Genomic DNA, 14,259 nt, shown 5'->3' with positions numbered 1-14,259 from the left:
AGTACCCAAAAACTAAGTCTATTCCATGTAACCGTTGCTAATGGCAGTGGCTATTCTCTATGTGAACTTAATAGCAGGTAATGGACTTCTCCTCCAAGAACTTATCCAATCCTTTTTTAAGCACAGCTATACTAACTGCACTAACCACATCCTCTGGCAACAAATTCCAGAGTTTAATTGTGCGTTGAGTAAAAAAGAACTTTCTCCGATTAGTTTTAAATGTGCCCCATGCTAACTTCATGGAGTGCCCCCTAGTCTTTCTACTATCCGAAAGAGTAAATAACCGATTCACATCTACCCGTTCTAGACCTCTCATGATTTTAAACATCTCTATCATATCCCCCCTCAGTTGACTCTTCTCCAAGCTGAAAAGTCCTAACCTCTTTACTTTCCTCATAGGGGAGCTGTTCCATTCCCCTTATCATTTTGGTAGCCCTTCTCTGTACCTTCTCCATCGCAATTATATCTTTTTTGAGATGCGGCGACCAGAATTGTACACAGTATTAAAGGTGCGGTCTCACCATGGAGCGATACAGAGGCATTATGACATTTTCCGTTTTATTCACCATTCCCTTTCTAATAATTCTCAACATTCTGTTTGCTTTTTTGACTGCCACAGCACACTGAACCGATGATTTCAATGTGTTATCCACTATGACACCTAGATCTCTTTCTTGGGTTATAGCACCTAATATGGAACCCAACATTGTGTAATTATAGCATGGGTTATTTTTCCCTATATGCATCACCTTGCACTTATCCACATTAAATTTCATCTGCCATTTGGATGCCCAATTTTCCAATCTCACAAGGTCTTCCTGCAATTTATCACAATCTGCTTGTGATTTAACTACTCTGAACAATTTTGTGACATCTGCAAATTTGATTATCTCACTCGTCGTATTTCTTTCCAGATCATTTATAAATATATTGAAAAGTAAGGATACCAATACAGATCCCTGAGGCACTCCACTGCCCACTCCCTTCCACTGAGAAAATTGTCCATTTAATCCTACTCTCTGTTTCCTGTCTTTTAGCCAGGTTGCAATCCACGAAAGGACATCGCCTCCTATCCCATGACTTTTTACTTTTCCTAGAAGCCTCTCATGAGGAACTTTTGTCAAACGCCTTCTGAAAATCTAAGTGTACTACATCTACCGGTTCACCTTTATCCACATGTTTATTAACTCCTTCAAAAAAGTGAAGCAGATTTGTGAGGCAAGACTTGCCCTGGGTAAAAGCCATGCTGACTTTGTTCCATTAAACCATGTCTTTCTATATGTTCTGTGATTTTGATGTTTAGAACACTTTCCAGTATTTTTCCTGGCACTGAAGTCAGGCTAACCGGTCTGTAGTTTCCCGGATCGCCCCTGGAGCCCTTTTTAAATATTGGGGTTACATTTGCTATCCTCCAGTCTTCAGGTACAATGGATGATTTTAATGATAGGTTACAAATCTTTACTAATAGGTCTGAAATTTCATTTTTTAGTTCCTTCAGAACTCTGGGGTATATACCATCCGGTCCAGGTGATTTACTACTCTTCAGTTTGTCAATCAGGCCTACCACATCTTCTAGGTTCACCGTGATTTGATTCAGTCCATCTGAATCATTACCCCTGAAAACCTTCTCCATTACGGGTACCTCCCCAACATCCTCTTCAGTAAACACCGAAGCAAAGAAATAATTTAATCTTTCCACGATGGCCTTATCTTCTCTAAGTGCCCCTTTAACAGCAAACCTGTTTAAAATAGAAATGAGAAAGAGGACCATAATGCCATAAAAACCAGTGATAAGTACCATCATTTTCACAGCAAGAATTCAACTTACAGAAGAACTGAACCTTTAAAATATAGACAAACCCTCACCAAATACAAAATAGAAATGTGCCACAAAAAACTGTACTGGAAATTAGAAGCCTGACTGTATTATTATTCCTCGCAAAACATCAAGCATTAAAATCAAGAAATATAAAACATCATTCATAATATTAAAACCAAGATAATAAAAAGAATAAATGTCAACACAGCTGAAAAACATCCAATAATTGTAAAAAAAACTTGCATAAATTAGTTCTAATATTTCTGAAACATCAATAAAATATTTCAAAACATCTGATGAATAAAACATCCAATAATTTAAAAATGTTTTAATTTTTCCCTCAAAAAAACAATAAAATGTTGACACATGCCCTTTCTTACAAGCAGGCTCCCACTCCCATACATACATACACACATGGGCTCTCATTCTTACGTGCAGTTTCCCACTCCCAGATACCCATACATTCCCTCACATCCACACACAGGCTGTCACTCCCACTTTCTCTCTCTCTCACAATCACATCTAGGCTCTCACACACACACACACACTCACTCCCAGGCAGGCTCCCATTCTCATACATACACACAGGCAGGTTACCATTCACACACACCTAGGCAGCTTACCTTTCTCTCTCTCTATCACACACACACACACATACCCTGAGATAGGCTCCGCATCAGGTGTTGAAGGCCACCAGTACCAAGAAGAAGAGCCGGCGGCCGAGAAGAGGGAATCTGTTCTCCTGCTGCTCCTCATGTGCCTGCTCCGCGCTATTCAAAACTCGTGGTTTGAAGGCCGGCCACAGAAAAGTGGGAGAACTGGCTTCTTCCTTGTCTCAGCCACTGGCGAGATGGAGTTTGCTGATGGCCTCCCGGATCTCTTCCTCTTCCTCTTCTCGGCTGTCGGTGAGATGGGGTCCACCAGCACCTTCGCCTCTTCCTCTTCTCAGCCACTAGCCAGATGAGGTCCTCCGGTGGCCTCCCTGGCCTCTTCCTCTTCTCAGCCACCAACGAGATGGGGTTCGCTGGCCTACCAGGCCTATTTATCTTCGCAGCCACCGCTTTCCTGAGTTGGTGGTGCCTGTGCACTACTGTGCACCATGAATGCTACGCCCATGCACTTTGTAAGTATAGATCCAGAAAATATGCGATAGTTACTAATTTCTTAGAGACTCTGGCCAATCTGGAATTGTTTTTTTTTAAAGTATATCACTGCTTTTCAAGTAGCAGAATGTTGGAATACCTCAGTTTCACCATATGTCCAATTACTTTTAGAGGGCATTCCTTGATCCGGAACCAGCTTGGCAGACTCCCTCCTTGGGCAGGCTCCATTGGGCCTTGTATACTTGGCACCTGCTGCCTCCAACTGGGGAAGGTGTTAGTGGATGGGATTTCCCTCCCTTCATCCCAGGAAAACCCAAAAAACAGATGAGAATGTAAACAGATCTGTTAGCATTAACAAATATGTACAAGCTTTATAAAATTACATAACTATATATATATATATTTCTACAAGATATCACACTTAAATTACTAAGGCATATTAGTCCCTATAAATTATCACAATGCAGAGGAGTAAAACCCTTCTGGATTCCCCTTATCCTGCTACATGGATTTTCTTCCCCCTTTTTCCCTTTCCCTCTATGCCTCAAGTTTCACCCATGCGTAGGTATGCAGCTGGGCCAGCAGATGCTGCAAGTCATATGGAAAGGATCTGTTGTGTTCACTCTGACCCTTGACGTCTGGTCATCTCTGCTCCACTGCTGGGTCCACATTCTCCTGGGGAACCAAACTCCACCTCCAGTCAGCCACTTACAATAATTTATGTTGCTGGGGATTATAGCTCAGCTAGGCTTGTCCCTTGCTCAGTGATTTTAGCTCTCAGAAATTGTAGCTTGGTTATTTCCATAGCCTGTTGACAATTTTTCCCCACAAGGCTGAGATATAGACAGGATGTGAGGGGGGGGGGGGAGAGAGAGAGCAGGTGCTTGCCTTCCTGTGTTGCCAAATATCCAAGTTGTTTAACCCTCGCCATTCCTGTCCCCAGTTATTTCGGGTGAGATCCTGTCTGCATGATACAATTGCCAACTCAGATTCCTGTTTTAGGCAAAGTCCTATAGCTTGGTACTTTTCCATTACTTGTTTGTGAAGTGATATCTGATTATAATTCACCAGTAAGTGTCAGGGGGTTAGCCTTATGCAAATCCACAGCTTTATACATCTTCAGGCTTCAGAGTAGGGTTCTGGTCACCTTTTTCCTCTTGTGGTTTTCCCAGGTTGAGTGCTCAGATTACACTGCCTCTTATTGCACTTCATTTCAATGACAGGATGCTCCCTCCCCCCTCAACCCTGGAAAGGGGGGAGGGGAAAGGGTTCACGAGCAGTGGATACTATGGCATCTATAAAATCTACATATTTCAAACAGAGTAAATCAGCCCCCTGTTATAATGAAGAACTTCTGGTCCACAAAAAGGCAAGGTAGGAAACTTGAGAGGATTTGGTGGAAAACATAGATTATAGAATAAATCTAAAAGAATACATTAAGAAAATCTGTGTGTAAAAAAATACCTGTTTTTCAGAAAAAAATCTTCTGATATTAAATCAATGGTTATTTTTGCAGCAATGAACACATTTAAATAGGGAACATAGTAGGACACAATGAATATAGCAACTGGAAAGCTGTCAGCAACTCCTTTAGCAAATGCCTTTGTGTAATGTTTTAAGATGAAAATGTAGGACTATTAGAGACAAATCGGATAGGTCACTTATTGATCCTTTAGAATCTTTTCTTCACTTAAATCTCAATGCAGATGATTCTTCTATCCTTTGATCCAAAAACCGGAGGTACAAATGATTATTTTTAAACCCAGAATTTGCTTTTATGACTCTGGTCCGGCCTAATTAATTAAAGAATGAAGTAATGGCCTAATTATACAACTTCAGCATATTGTTAAAGAAGAGGGGGTTATGTTTCCCCATAGAATGTAAATAGGAACATTATAGAGCTAGGTTAATTCAGGGGAAGCAGCATCACTTAAGAGTAACAGGAGCGTCCATCCCATAAAGAGTGGATCAGTAGGCTACCACTGTAAATGGTGACTCTGTGAATCACTGTGAAGAATTCTGAGAAGGAAAAGAGGCGTCAAAAGCTTGGAGGGAGCTGGTAGAGGCAGCTAGGGGGCTGCACTCAGCCTGAGCTCCATTTGGTTCCACAGGAGAGGAGTGTTTTCTCCTGGCAGTGGCAAAGGACACAACCCTGGAAGAGCCTATCCTTAGGTAACAGGGAGAGGATTTGTTCTGGACAAGCCTGCCAGTTCTGTATGTGTAATTTTAGGCCACAATAGGAGGATTACTATTTTCTTGGGACTAAGAGGCAGAGGGTTTGGGCAGAACATCAAAAGATTCCAGTGTCCTTGAGTAATATTTAAACTATATAAGGAACTAATCTGCTTTATGGTGAGAGCTGGAATTTTAAGAACTGTTTCCTGCTGTGATTTTTGTAATCTGGATTATGTATAATTTTGTATGTGTGCTGAACTGTGATTTTCCTTCAGTAAAATCTATTTTGGCGTACAACACATGTACAGGCTGAGGCAATAAGACGCTTGTTAAAACGGGAGCTCATATTTATTTATTTATTTAAAAGGGTTTATATACCGCTTTTACAACTAGGAAGTCAGTCAAAATGGTTTACATATGATCTATTCTTCCAAAAAGGAAATCAAACCTATGAATCTCTCCAAATAGCCACTCACAATTTTTGTAAAAAGTGAATCTTTTTCAATAATATAGAAATTTTAACTTCTTAGTGTGTTTCTTATGGCCGCATCATCAAGCCTGACAACGTGCCTACCTGATGTTCAAACGGAGGCTGTCCGGTCTTATAATCATTTGCGGTCAAAAGCATAAGAAATAGAATTTTAGCAATACAACAATTGTTTCTTCACACGGTGATATTTCATTTATACAAAACTTTTTCAGCTCGACAAATGGCCGATGTTTCGCAGGACTCTGCTTCATTAGGAGCTGACAAGGTTAGTATTTATGTAATGGTTTGATCACTGGTTCATTTTAACTCTGTTCATATACCTATGTTACACAGAAAGATATTGTTACCATGAGATCAATATTCTAATAAATCACTTATCTGCTGTTGGCCATCAAACTCCAACCTTTCATCCAGACCAGTGTGGTCTCACCAGCTTCACAAAAAACGAAGGAACAGAGCCCATGTAAACGTCGGCTGTCAGCTTAAAACTCCTCAACCATCCAATCAGGGGATACATTAGCGTCATGACGTGAATCTGACGTGTTATGAGCTGTCAGTCATTCATAAAAAAAAAACATTCAATTCAAGCTCTGCATTCAATCCTTTCGAATGCAAAGTGTCAAGTTTACGTATCCACTTTTGTTCAGCTTGCAACAATTTATTATTTAAATCTCCTCCCTGCCAATGTGGAAGTATCTCTTCAATCACACAGACTTTCAATTCATCAAAAATATGTCCCATTGAGCTGGGGGCGGAGTCAAGATGGCCACTTGCTAGCAGCGCACGTCGGAGCTCCCGCTTTCCTTTTTTCCTAGAGAGAGAAAATTTCATTTAATATGCCCCTGAAGCAAAAGGGGAAACTGAGGACATATCCCTCAATGCCCTCTTTCCCCGCGGGACAAAGAAAAATATTTAAAAATGGCGCGGGCCATCCAGTGCTCTTACCATGTGACAGGGGCCGGCCAATGGCACGGATACCCTGTCACATGGTAAGGGCAAAGGGCCATCGGCGCTATTTTGATTAGTGGCAGCCGATGGTCCAGGAGTGGGAGATCGCTCCTGGGACCCCCACTGGACCACCAGGTACCTGTAAAATGGTTTTGGGGTGGTCAGGAGGGTGGGGTGGGTTTAGGGGTTATTTTTGTGTGCCGTTTTTCTCGCCCTCCCCCAAAACGATAAGAGAACCCCCACGATCAATATTGTGGGGGTTCTGACGATTTTGAAAATATCAACGATATTTTCAATCGTCCGAAGCCCGATTCACATCCCTAATGTATACTACCCCAGTCAATTTATAAGTAGTGTATTGTCTCAGCATTATACTAAGTCGAGGATTCCTACATTTAATGCTATTGGTTGTCATCATGTTTGGATATAAGGAACATGATCCGCATGCTTTATGTGAGTCATCTTTTTGTCTCAATGGCTGAATGGTTGAGTCTGAGTGTACCAATTGGTCCTTTAAACTAGAACCTTTAGAGGTATATTTTAAAAACATACGTGCGCGCGTACTTTTGTTCGCGCACCAGGCGCGAACAAAAGTACGCGCTGGATTTTATAAGATACGCGCGTAGCCACGCGTATCTTATAAAATCTGGGGTTGGCGCGCACAAGGGGGTGCACATTTGTGTAACTTGCGTGCGCTGAGCCCTGCGCACGCTGCCTGTTCCCTCCGAGGCCGCTCCAAAATCAGAGCGGCCTTGGAGGGAACTTACCTCCCCCCCCGCACCTTCCCTTCCCTTCCCCTACCTAACCCATCCCCCCCCCTACCTTTATCGGAGAAGTTATACTGCCTCCGGGCAGTAGTAACTTACGCGCGCTGGCGCGGCAGGCCCCGACACGCCCCCGGACCGCCCACATGCCCCCGGACATGCCCCCGATCCCTAACCATGCCCCCTGGCCACGCCCCCTACCACCCCTTTTTGCAAGCCCCGGGACTTACACACGTCTCGAGGCTTGCGCGCGCAAAATAGGCTCGGCGCATGCAGGGGGGTTTGGGGTAGGTTTTCGGGGGGTATGCGCGTATCTTACGCGCGTACCCCTTTGAAAATCTACCCCTATGTGTAAGTAAATCTTGGTCTAGATTCAAATTTGGCATAATTTTGTTAAATGTGTCAGTTCTGAAAAATCACATCTCTCATCATTGGCGCCATATGAGAGAAGGGTACAACACAAGTTAAAACCTCTTCTTCATCTTTGGTGCACGGTAGAAACATCCAATCTCGATTTGTAAATTTGGCTCTCAAAAAAGCTCATCTTACACAACGTTTCAGATATCCTTGTTCTAAAAACCGACGACTCAGATTGATTGCTTGATGTTGATATTCTTCCATTGTAGAACATAAATGACGAAGCCTAAATAATTAACCCACTGGCAAATTCTCTTTCAACCTCTGTGGGTGGACACTGGAGAATTGTAATAGAGTATTGCTACTCACCGGTTTACGGAACAAGGTGGTTTTAAAACCTTTTTTTTTTTTTGAATTGTTATATCCAAAAATGTGATTTGTTGAATTTGAAATTCCACTGTGAAACGTAGACAGGGATTACAAGAATTTAACCACTCTAAAAAATTGTTAAAAAGTTCCCGAGTTCCTTGCCAGATCAACAAAATATCATTGATATAGCGCTTCCAAGCAAAAATATATTGAAAAAAAAGTTGCGTGGAATTGATCCATTTCTCTTTAAATACACCCATGAATAAATTTGCTAAATCCGGGGCCATGGTGGCACCCATAGCAGTGCCACAAAATTTGTGAGTGGCAATTTGGAGAGATTCATAGTTTTGATTTCCTTTTTGGAAGAAGTGATTATTTTGAGTGGGAATCACATTGTGCTCTTTTGGTTTTTTGTTACATATGATCTATATATAATTAAAAATTTACAAAAGAACATAACTATAAAAACAAACACCAGGAAGGAGAATTAACATAAAAATATAATTGTAAAAACATAATACAAAGATGGTGAATTAAATTTAAAAATTAAGTCAAGCTGTGAAAAAGAAATCAGGGAGGAGGAATGCGCCAGGGATGGTAAACAGTGAATAGATAGTGCCTAATGTTGAGTTGCGAGAGAGCTAAAGGCCATGGAGAAAAGGAATGTCTTTAATTTTTTTAACTCATTGTGTGATGTTATTTGCCTTAGTTGATCTGGGATTGCATTCCAGAACGATGGGCCAATGAAGGAGAAAGCACATCTTCTAGTGATGTCTAGTCTAGCTAGGTGGACAATTGGTATTTCCAAGAGATTTTTATGTAAGGAACACAACGGTCTGTTGTGGACATGTTGAGGAGTCATTATGAATTAGATTGAGTGTAATGGTCAGAATTTTGTATTGTATTCTGTATTTGACCGGAAGCCAGTGTAGCGAGTATAGGATTGGGGGTATGTGTTCTTTTCTAGAGGTACCTGTCACAATGCATGCAGCAGTGTTTTGGATTAATTGTAAGGGGCGGAGTGTATTTTTATGAAGGCCAAGATAAAGGGCGTTGCAGTAGTCTATACCTATGAGGATAAGGGATTGGAGAACAGTACGGAAATTGTTGGTAAATAACATAGGACAGAGACACGTTATTCCCGGGGCTTTGAAAAAGGGGTGGGAAGGGGCGGGGTCGTGGGTGGGGCGCTGGTCCGGGGGTAGGAAGGGGGCATTGGCGTGGGCGGGACATTGGTCTGGGGGTGGTCCGGGGGCGGGACCAAGGCCTCCGGCACAGTGAACATGCCAGAGGTTTGTGTGCAAGCAGCCAGCCGGCGTGCGCAAATTACACCTGCCCAGAGATAGGGGGGGATTTAAGTAGGGCTGGGGGCGGGTTGGTGAGAAGCTTTCAGTGTTTCTGTCTTCAGTTTCTAGTTTAAAGTGAATTGTTTAACCATTGTGGATGGTGTTTATGATGCTTGTGGGTTGTAAGATTTCTGCGATCTTTCTAGTTACTGGGTAGATTTCTTACAAAAAGATAAGATGGATATTTGGAGTAGTTGTGAAGACAATAGTCTGCATGAGCCTCCTTGCAAAAGCCTATTTGGGCAAAACAGAGCTTTAATCAGATAGTTACAGAGCTGTAAGAAAATGAATTGAATGCAGGGTCGCTGGATGATTGTATACCTGTCAAAGGACAAACTGGCACTGGGATGGCTGCTTAGTTATAAAAAGACGTCAATATGAAAAAGCTATAAAAAGATGTACTAGTTAGTAAAGTTATAACAAGATGTATTAATGTATGTAATAATTTTTGTATTGTGGCATGGTTGTATGTTATGTAACCCAGACCACTTTTAGGGTTACCAAGAGGTCTTGTAACAGTCTAGTGCAGTTAGCAAACTAATTAGGGGAGTATCCATTCATGGACAGCCCTCCCACAGGCATGAGCTGCAATGGATACCCTTGGTCCTGAGATTCTATAGCAGAGCTCTGCAATAGGTTCTGGGGGCAGTATTATTTGGAAGCCAGAGAGAGAGGTTGTATTTTCCTAAATTGGATTTTGGGCCTACCTGGAGCCTCAGAAACCCTCCGAGGCCCCTTCAGGATAGGTCAAAGGGGCTCCACTGCTGTACTCTCCCCATGAGGTGCAGAGTAGCTGCTCTGGAACTAATTTTTGGGATTTTGAATCTTCATTTACAGGAGCCCTGATGAAGGCCTGACCTTTCTGAAGCCAAGGGAATGGGGATCCCTGGGTTGAAGATGCCCAGTGTTTAGAGAAGATCTGCCTAACAAAGGTGTTGACCCGTTGCAGCAGATTCCAGCAATTATCTAAGTTGGGGAAGAAGATTTATTTTCCAACATCTGGGAGGAAGTGTTTTTTCTGCCCCTCTTCCTGCCCATCAAGGGGATTGGCAAGAACTGCAGGGATCCCACCAGGGATCCCACAAGAAGATCAATCTACTAACTGTGAGTAAAAGATCTACATTCAAGGGAGGACACCCAACTGGCATCCACAGCAAGCCCTGAGGGATAGAGATATTAACTCTGTACCAAGATAAATCTTTGTGCCATTGGGAGGGGTTTCCCATCCATCCAAGGGAGCCTAGCCCAGAGGGACCACTGCACAATCTAATCCAGAAGTGTGGATGGATTCTTGGCCTGATAAAGACTAATGCAGAGATAAAGGAAAAAGAGCCTGTAATTAAGAAATTACAGAGACTGTGGTGATGATTTCTCATATTTAATTGTGCCATTCACCAAAACTGTATCAGTAAAGCATTATTTTGGACACTGCCTAGATGGTCTGAGTATGGTTTGTTTGGCAGACAGCAGAATGAGGGAGCTCCATCACAGTTCACTAGTCACCCTGTACTGTGACTGGAGAGGACTCCTTTCCACCCCAGTCTGAAGGACCCTCATCTCGGGATGGGAGGAGAAGTAAAAGCTATCCAGGGTCCCTGCTATGAAGAGCTTAGAAATAACTTTATGTCCCCCTCCTTACTCGACTTGTACTTTAAGGAGTTGTTACAGTTATCAGAAGATTCATTGATTATGATGCTATATGTGTTGCGCTGGAGGTGGACCCTTGGCCTGGTGCAGGATTGGTATGGCCCTCCAGTCGGACCCGGATAGCGCCTGCCACCAGGAGGCGGAGCACAGGAGGAGACAGAGGCTAGCTGGAGCTTCACCAATAGCAACCTGGGGTTCCCTCAGGTTGAGTCCTTGGTTACCCGGGCCGCCTGGTCGTAGGTGGGCCTCACAGGGTCACCTAGAGAGGAAGCGCAGGGGCGTGCCCACTACAAACAAGGGTGCACTGGCGATGTTCAGAGCAGAAGGTCAGAACAGAGAGTCCGAGTTTATAGCGAGTATCAAGGCCAGAGAATCAGTCCAAAATGGCGGTCCGCAAGCACGTGCCTAGGGGCGGGGCCGATGCCACAGAGGACGCCGAGCCCCTCCATGAAGCCTGGTAGGAGCTGGAAGGCCCGGCAGTCGCCACCGCGGGATGCCACGGTCGAGCCGAGCTAGCAGCAGCAGCGGGGGAGGATGACCCAGGTCCCGTCGGAGCTGGGCTGAGGTGAGCACGCCTCGGTCGAGGCTTGTCTGGGTGAGCCTGATGGAAGTCTCACAATAGATTCTTATCGAGGATATTCTGTGAGGATTCCCAAGAGTTCTCTTCAGCCCCAAATCCCTCCCAGGCAAGAAGATATTCCCAGCGGCTTCGACGCCAATGGACGTCGAGGAACTCTCTTACCTGGAGGGTAGCGTCAGGTTCAGCGGAGACCTGCGATGGAACTGGTGGACCATGACAATACCTGGGGCTTCAGGAGAGACACATGAAATGTACTGTTGATACCCATATTGCGAGGAAGCTGAAGCTGATAAGTTACTGACCCTATACGTCTGAGGACCGGGAATGGGCCTATGTATTTCAGGGCCAATCGCTGGGATGGAAGCTGTAGTTTGATATGTTTGGTGCACAGCCAAACCTTCTGGCCAGGTCGGAACAAGGGTGCAGTGCGACGATGAGCATCCGTGAATCTTTGGGCACACTCTGCTGCATGGGTTAATCTTTCTTTGACTTGGTTCCATAAGCGACATATTGTCTATGCTGTGGACTGAGCCACAGGAGAGGGAACTGAAAGCGGCACTGGAAGAGGCAGTGTGGCTGATGGCCAAAGACCACTGAGAAGGGTGAAACATCAGTGGCAGAGGCGACATGAGTATTGTGGGATAACTTGGCCCAATCATTCTGTTGATCGTTGATGTAGGACTTCAGGAACGTTTTCAGTGAGCAGTTCGTCCTTTCTGCTTGGCCGTTCGCTTGAGGGTGATAAGCCGACGTCAGGTTCAGGGTCATGTCAAATTTGGTACACAAGGATTTCCAGTATTTGCCAGTGAATTGCGGTCCAGGATCAGAAACAATTTCTCTGGACAGCCCATGCAAGCAGAATACATTCTTTAAGAAGAGCTTTGCCAATTAAGGAGCTCAGCAGAGGTACGAAGTGACCCATTTTCGAAAAACGGTTGATAATAACCCAGATGACCATGTTGCCCTTCTAACCAGGGACACCATTCTTGAAGAGCGAGCTTTACAGCTAAGAGTTCACGGTCCCCAATTGTGTAGTTTTACTCTGCGGGGGAAAATTTGTGTGAGTAGAAAAAGCAGGGTACTAAGACCCCTTTGGAGGAGTATTGGCTCAGGACTACCCCTGCCCCAATGGCAGAGGTGTCAACTTTGACGACGAAGGGGCGGTTAGGATCTGGATGACATAGACAGGGTCTGGTGCAGAAGGCTTCTTTCAAAGCATGGAATGCCGATTACGCCTTGGGACTCCAAACTTGAAGGTTAATACCCTTCCTAGTCATGGCCGTGAGTGGAGCAACTAGCGTGGAGTAGTTAGCGATGAAGTTCCTGTAATAATTCATAAATCCTAGGAATCTTTGTAAGGCACAGAGGCCTATGGGCTGGGGCCAATCTCGAATTCCTTGGAGTTTCTCAGGATCCATGGTAAAACCACGATTGGAGATGATGTAGCCAGAAATGGGAGATGAGTCTGTTCGAAGATACACTTCTCTAATTTCGCGTAGAGGTGATTGTCTCTGAGGCGTTGGAGGACTGTTTGAACATGTAAGCGGTGACTTCAGGTCTTTGGAAAAGATCAGTATATCATCTAGATATACCACGACAAATAAATATATTAGGTCCCGGAAGATCTCATTCATCAAATGCTGAAAGACCATGGGGGCGTTACAAAGTCTGAAAGGCATTACATCTTACTAGAGATGTGAATCGGAATCGGAATCGGTTCGGATTCCGGTTCTGATTCACATGTGGGGTTTTTTTCATTGGGCCCGATCGCGGTTTTGTTTATCAGCTGCGCCCGAGCTGATAAACAAAAAACCCACTCCGACCCTTTAAAACTAATCCCTTTGCTTCCCCCACCCTCCTGACCCCCCAAAAAACATTTTACAGGTACCTGGTGGTCCAGTGGGGGTCCCGGGAGCGATCTCCCACTCTTGGGCCGTCGGCTGCCAATAATAAAAATGGCGCCGATGGCCTTTGCCCTTACCATGTGACAGAGTATTCGTGCCATTGGCCGGCCCCTGTCACATGGAGGGAGCACTGGATGTCTGGCGCCATCTTTAAAAATGGTGCGGGCCATCCAGTGCTCCTACCATGTGACAGGGGCCGGCCAATGGCACGGATATCCTGTCACATAGTAAGGGCTAAGGGCCATCGGCACCATTTTGATTAGTGGCAGCCGACGGCCCGGGAGTATGAGATCGCTCCCGGGACCCCCACTGGACCACCAGGTACCTGTAAAATGTTTTTTGGGGGGTCGGGAGGGTGGGGGAAGCAAAGGGATTAGTTTTAAAGGGTCGGGGTGGGTTTAGGGGTTATTTTTGTGTGCCGTTTTTCCCACCCTCCCCCAAAATGATAAGAGAACCCCCATGATCAATATCGTGGGGTTTTCCTATTGTTTCGGGGGAGCCCCCGATTTCTGACGATTTTGAAAATACCGACTATATTTTCAATCGTCCAAAGCCTGATTCACATCCCTACTACTTACTCATAGTGGCCGTCCCTAGTATTGAAAGCGGTCTTCCAGATATCCTCTGGCTGTATCCTTACCAGATTGTATGCGCCTTGGAGATTTAGCTTTGTAAAGATCTGAGCTCCTTGTAGGCGATCACAAAGTTAGCTAATGAGTGGCAGAGGGTAGCGATCCTTGCAAGTCACAGCGTTCAG

Source organism: Rhinatrema bivittatum, chromosome 5 (genome assembly GCF_901001135.1).
Source record: "Rhinatrema bivittatum chromosome 5, aRhiBiv1.1, whole genome shotgun sequence".
Taxonomy (NCBI): Eukaryota; Metazoa; Chordata; class Amphibia; order Gymnophiona; family Rhinatrematidae; genus Rhinatrema; species Rhinatrema bivittatum.
Note: the sequence above shows the minus strand (reverse complement) of the source record.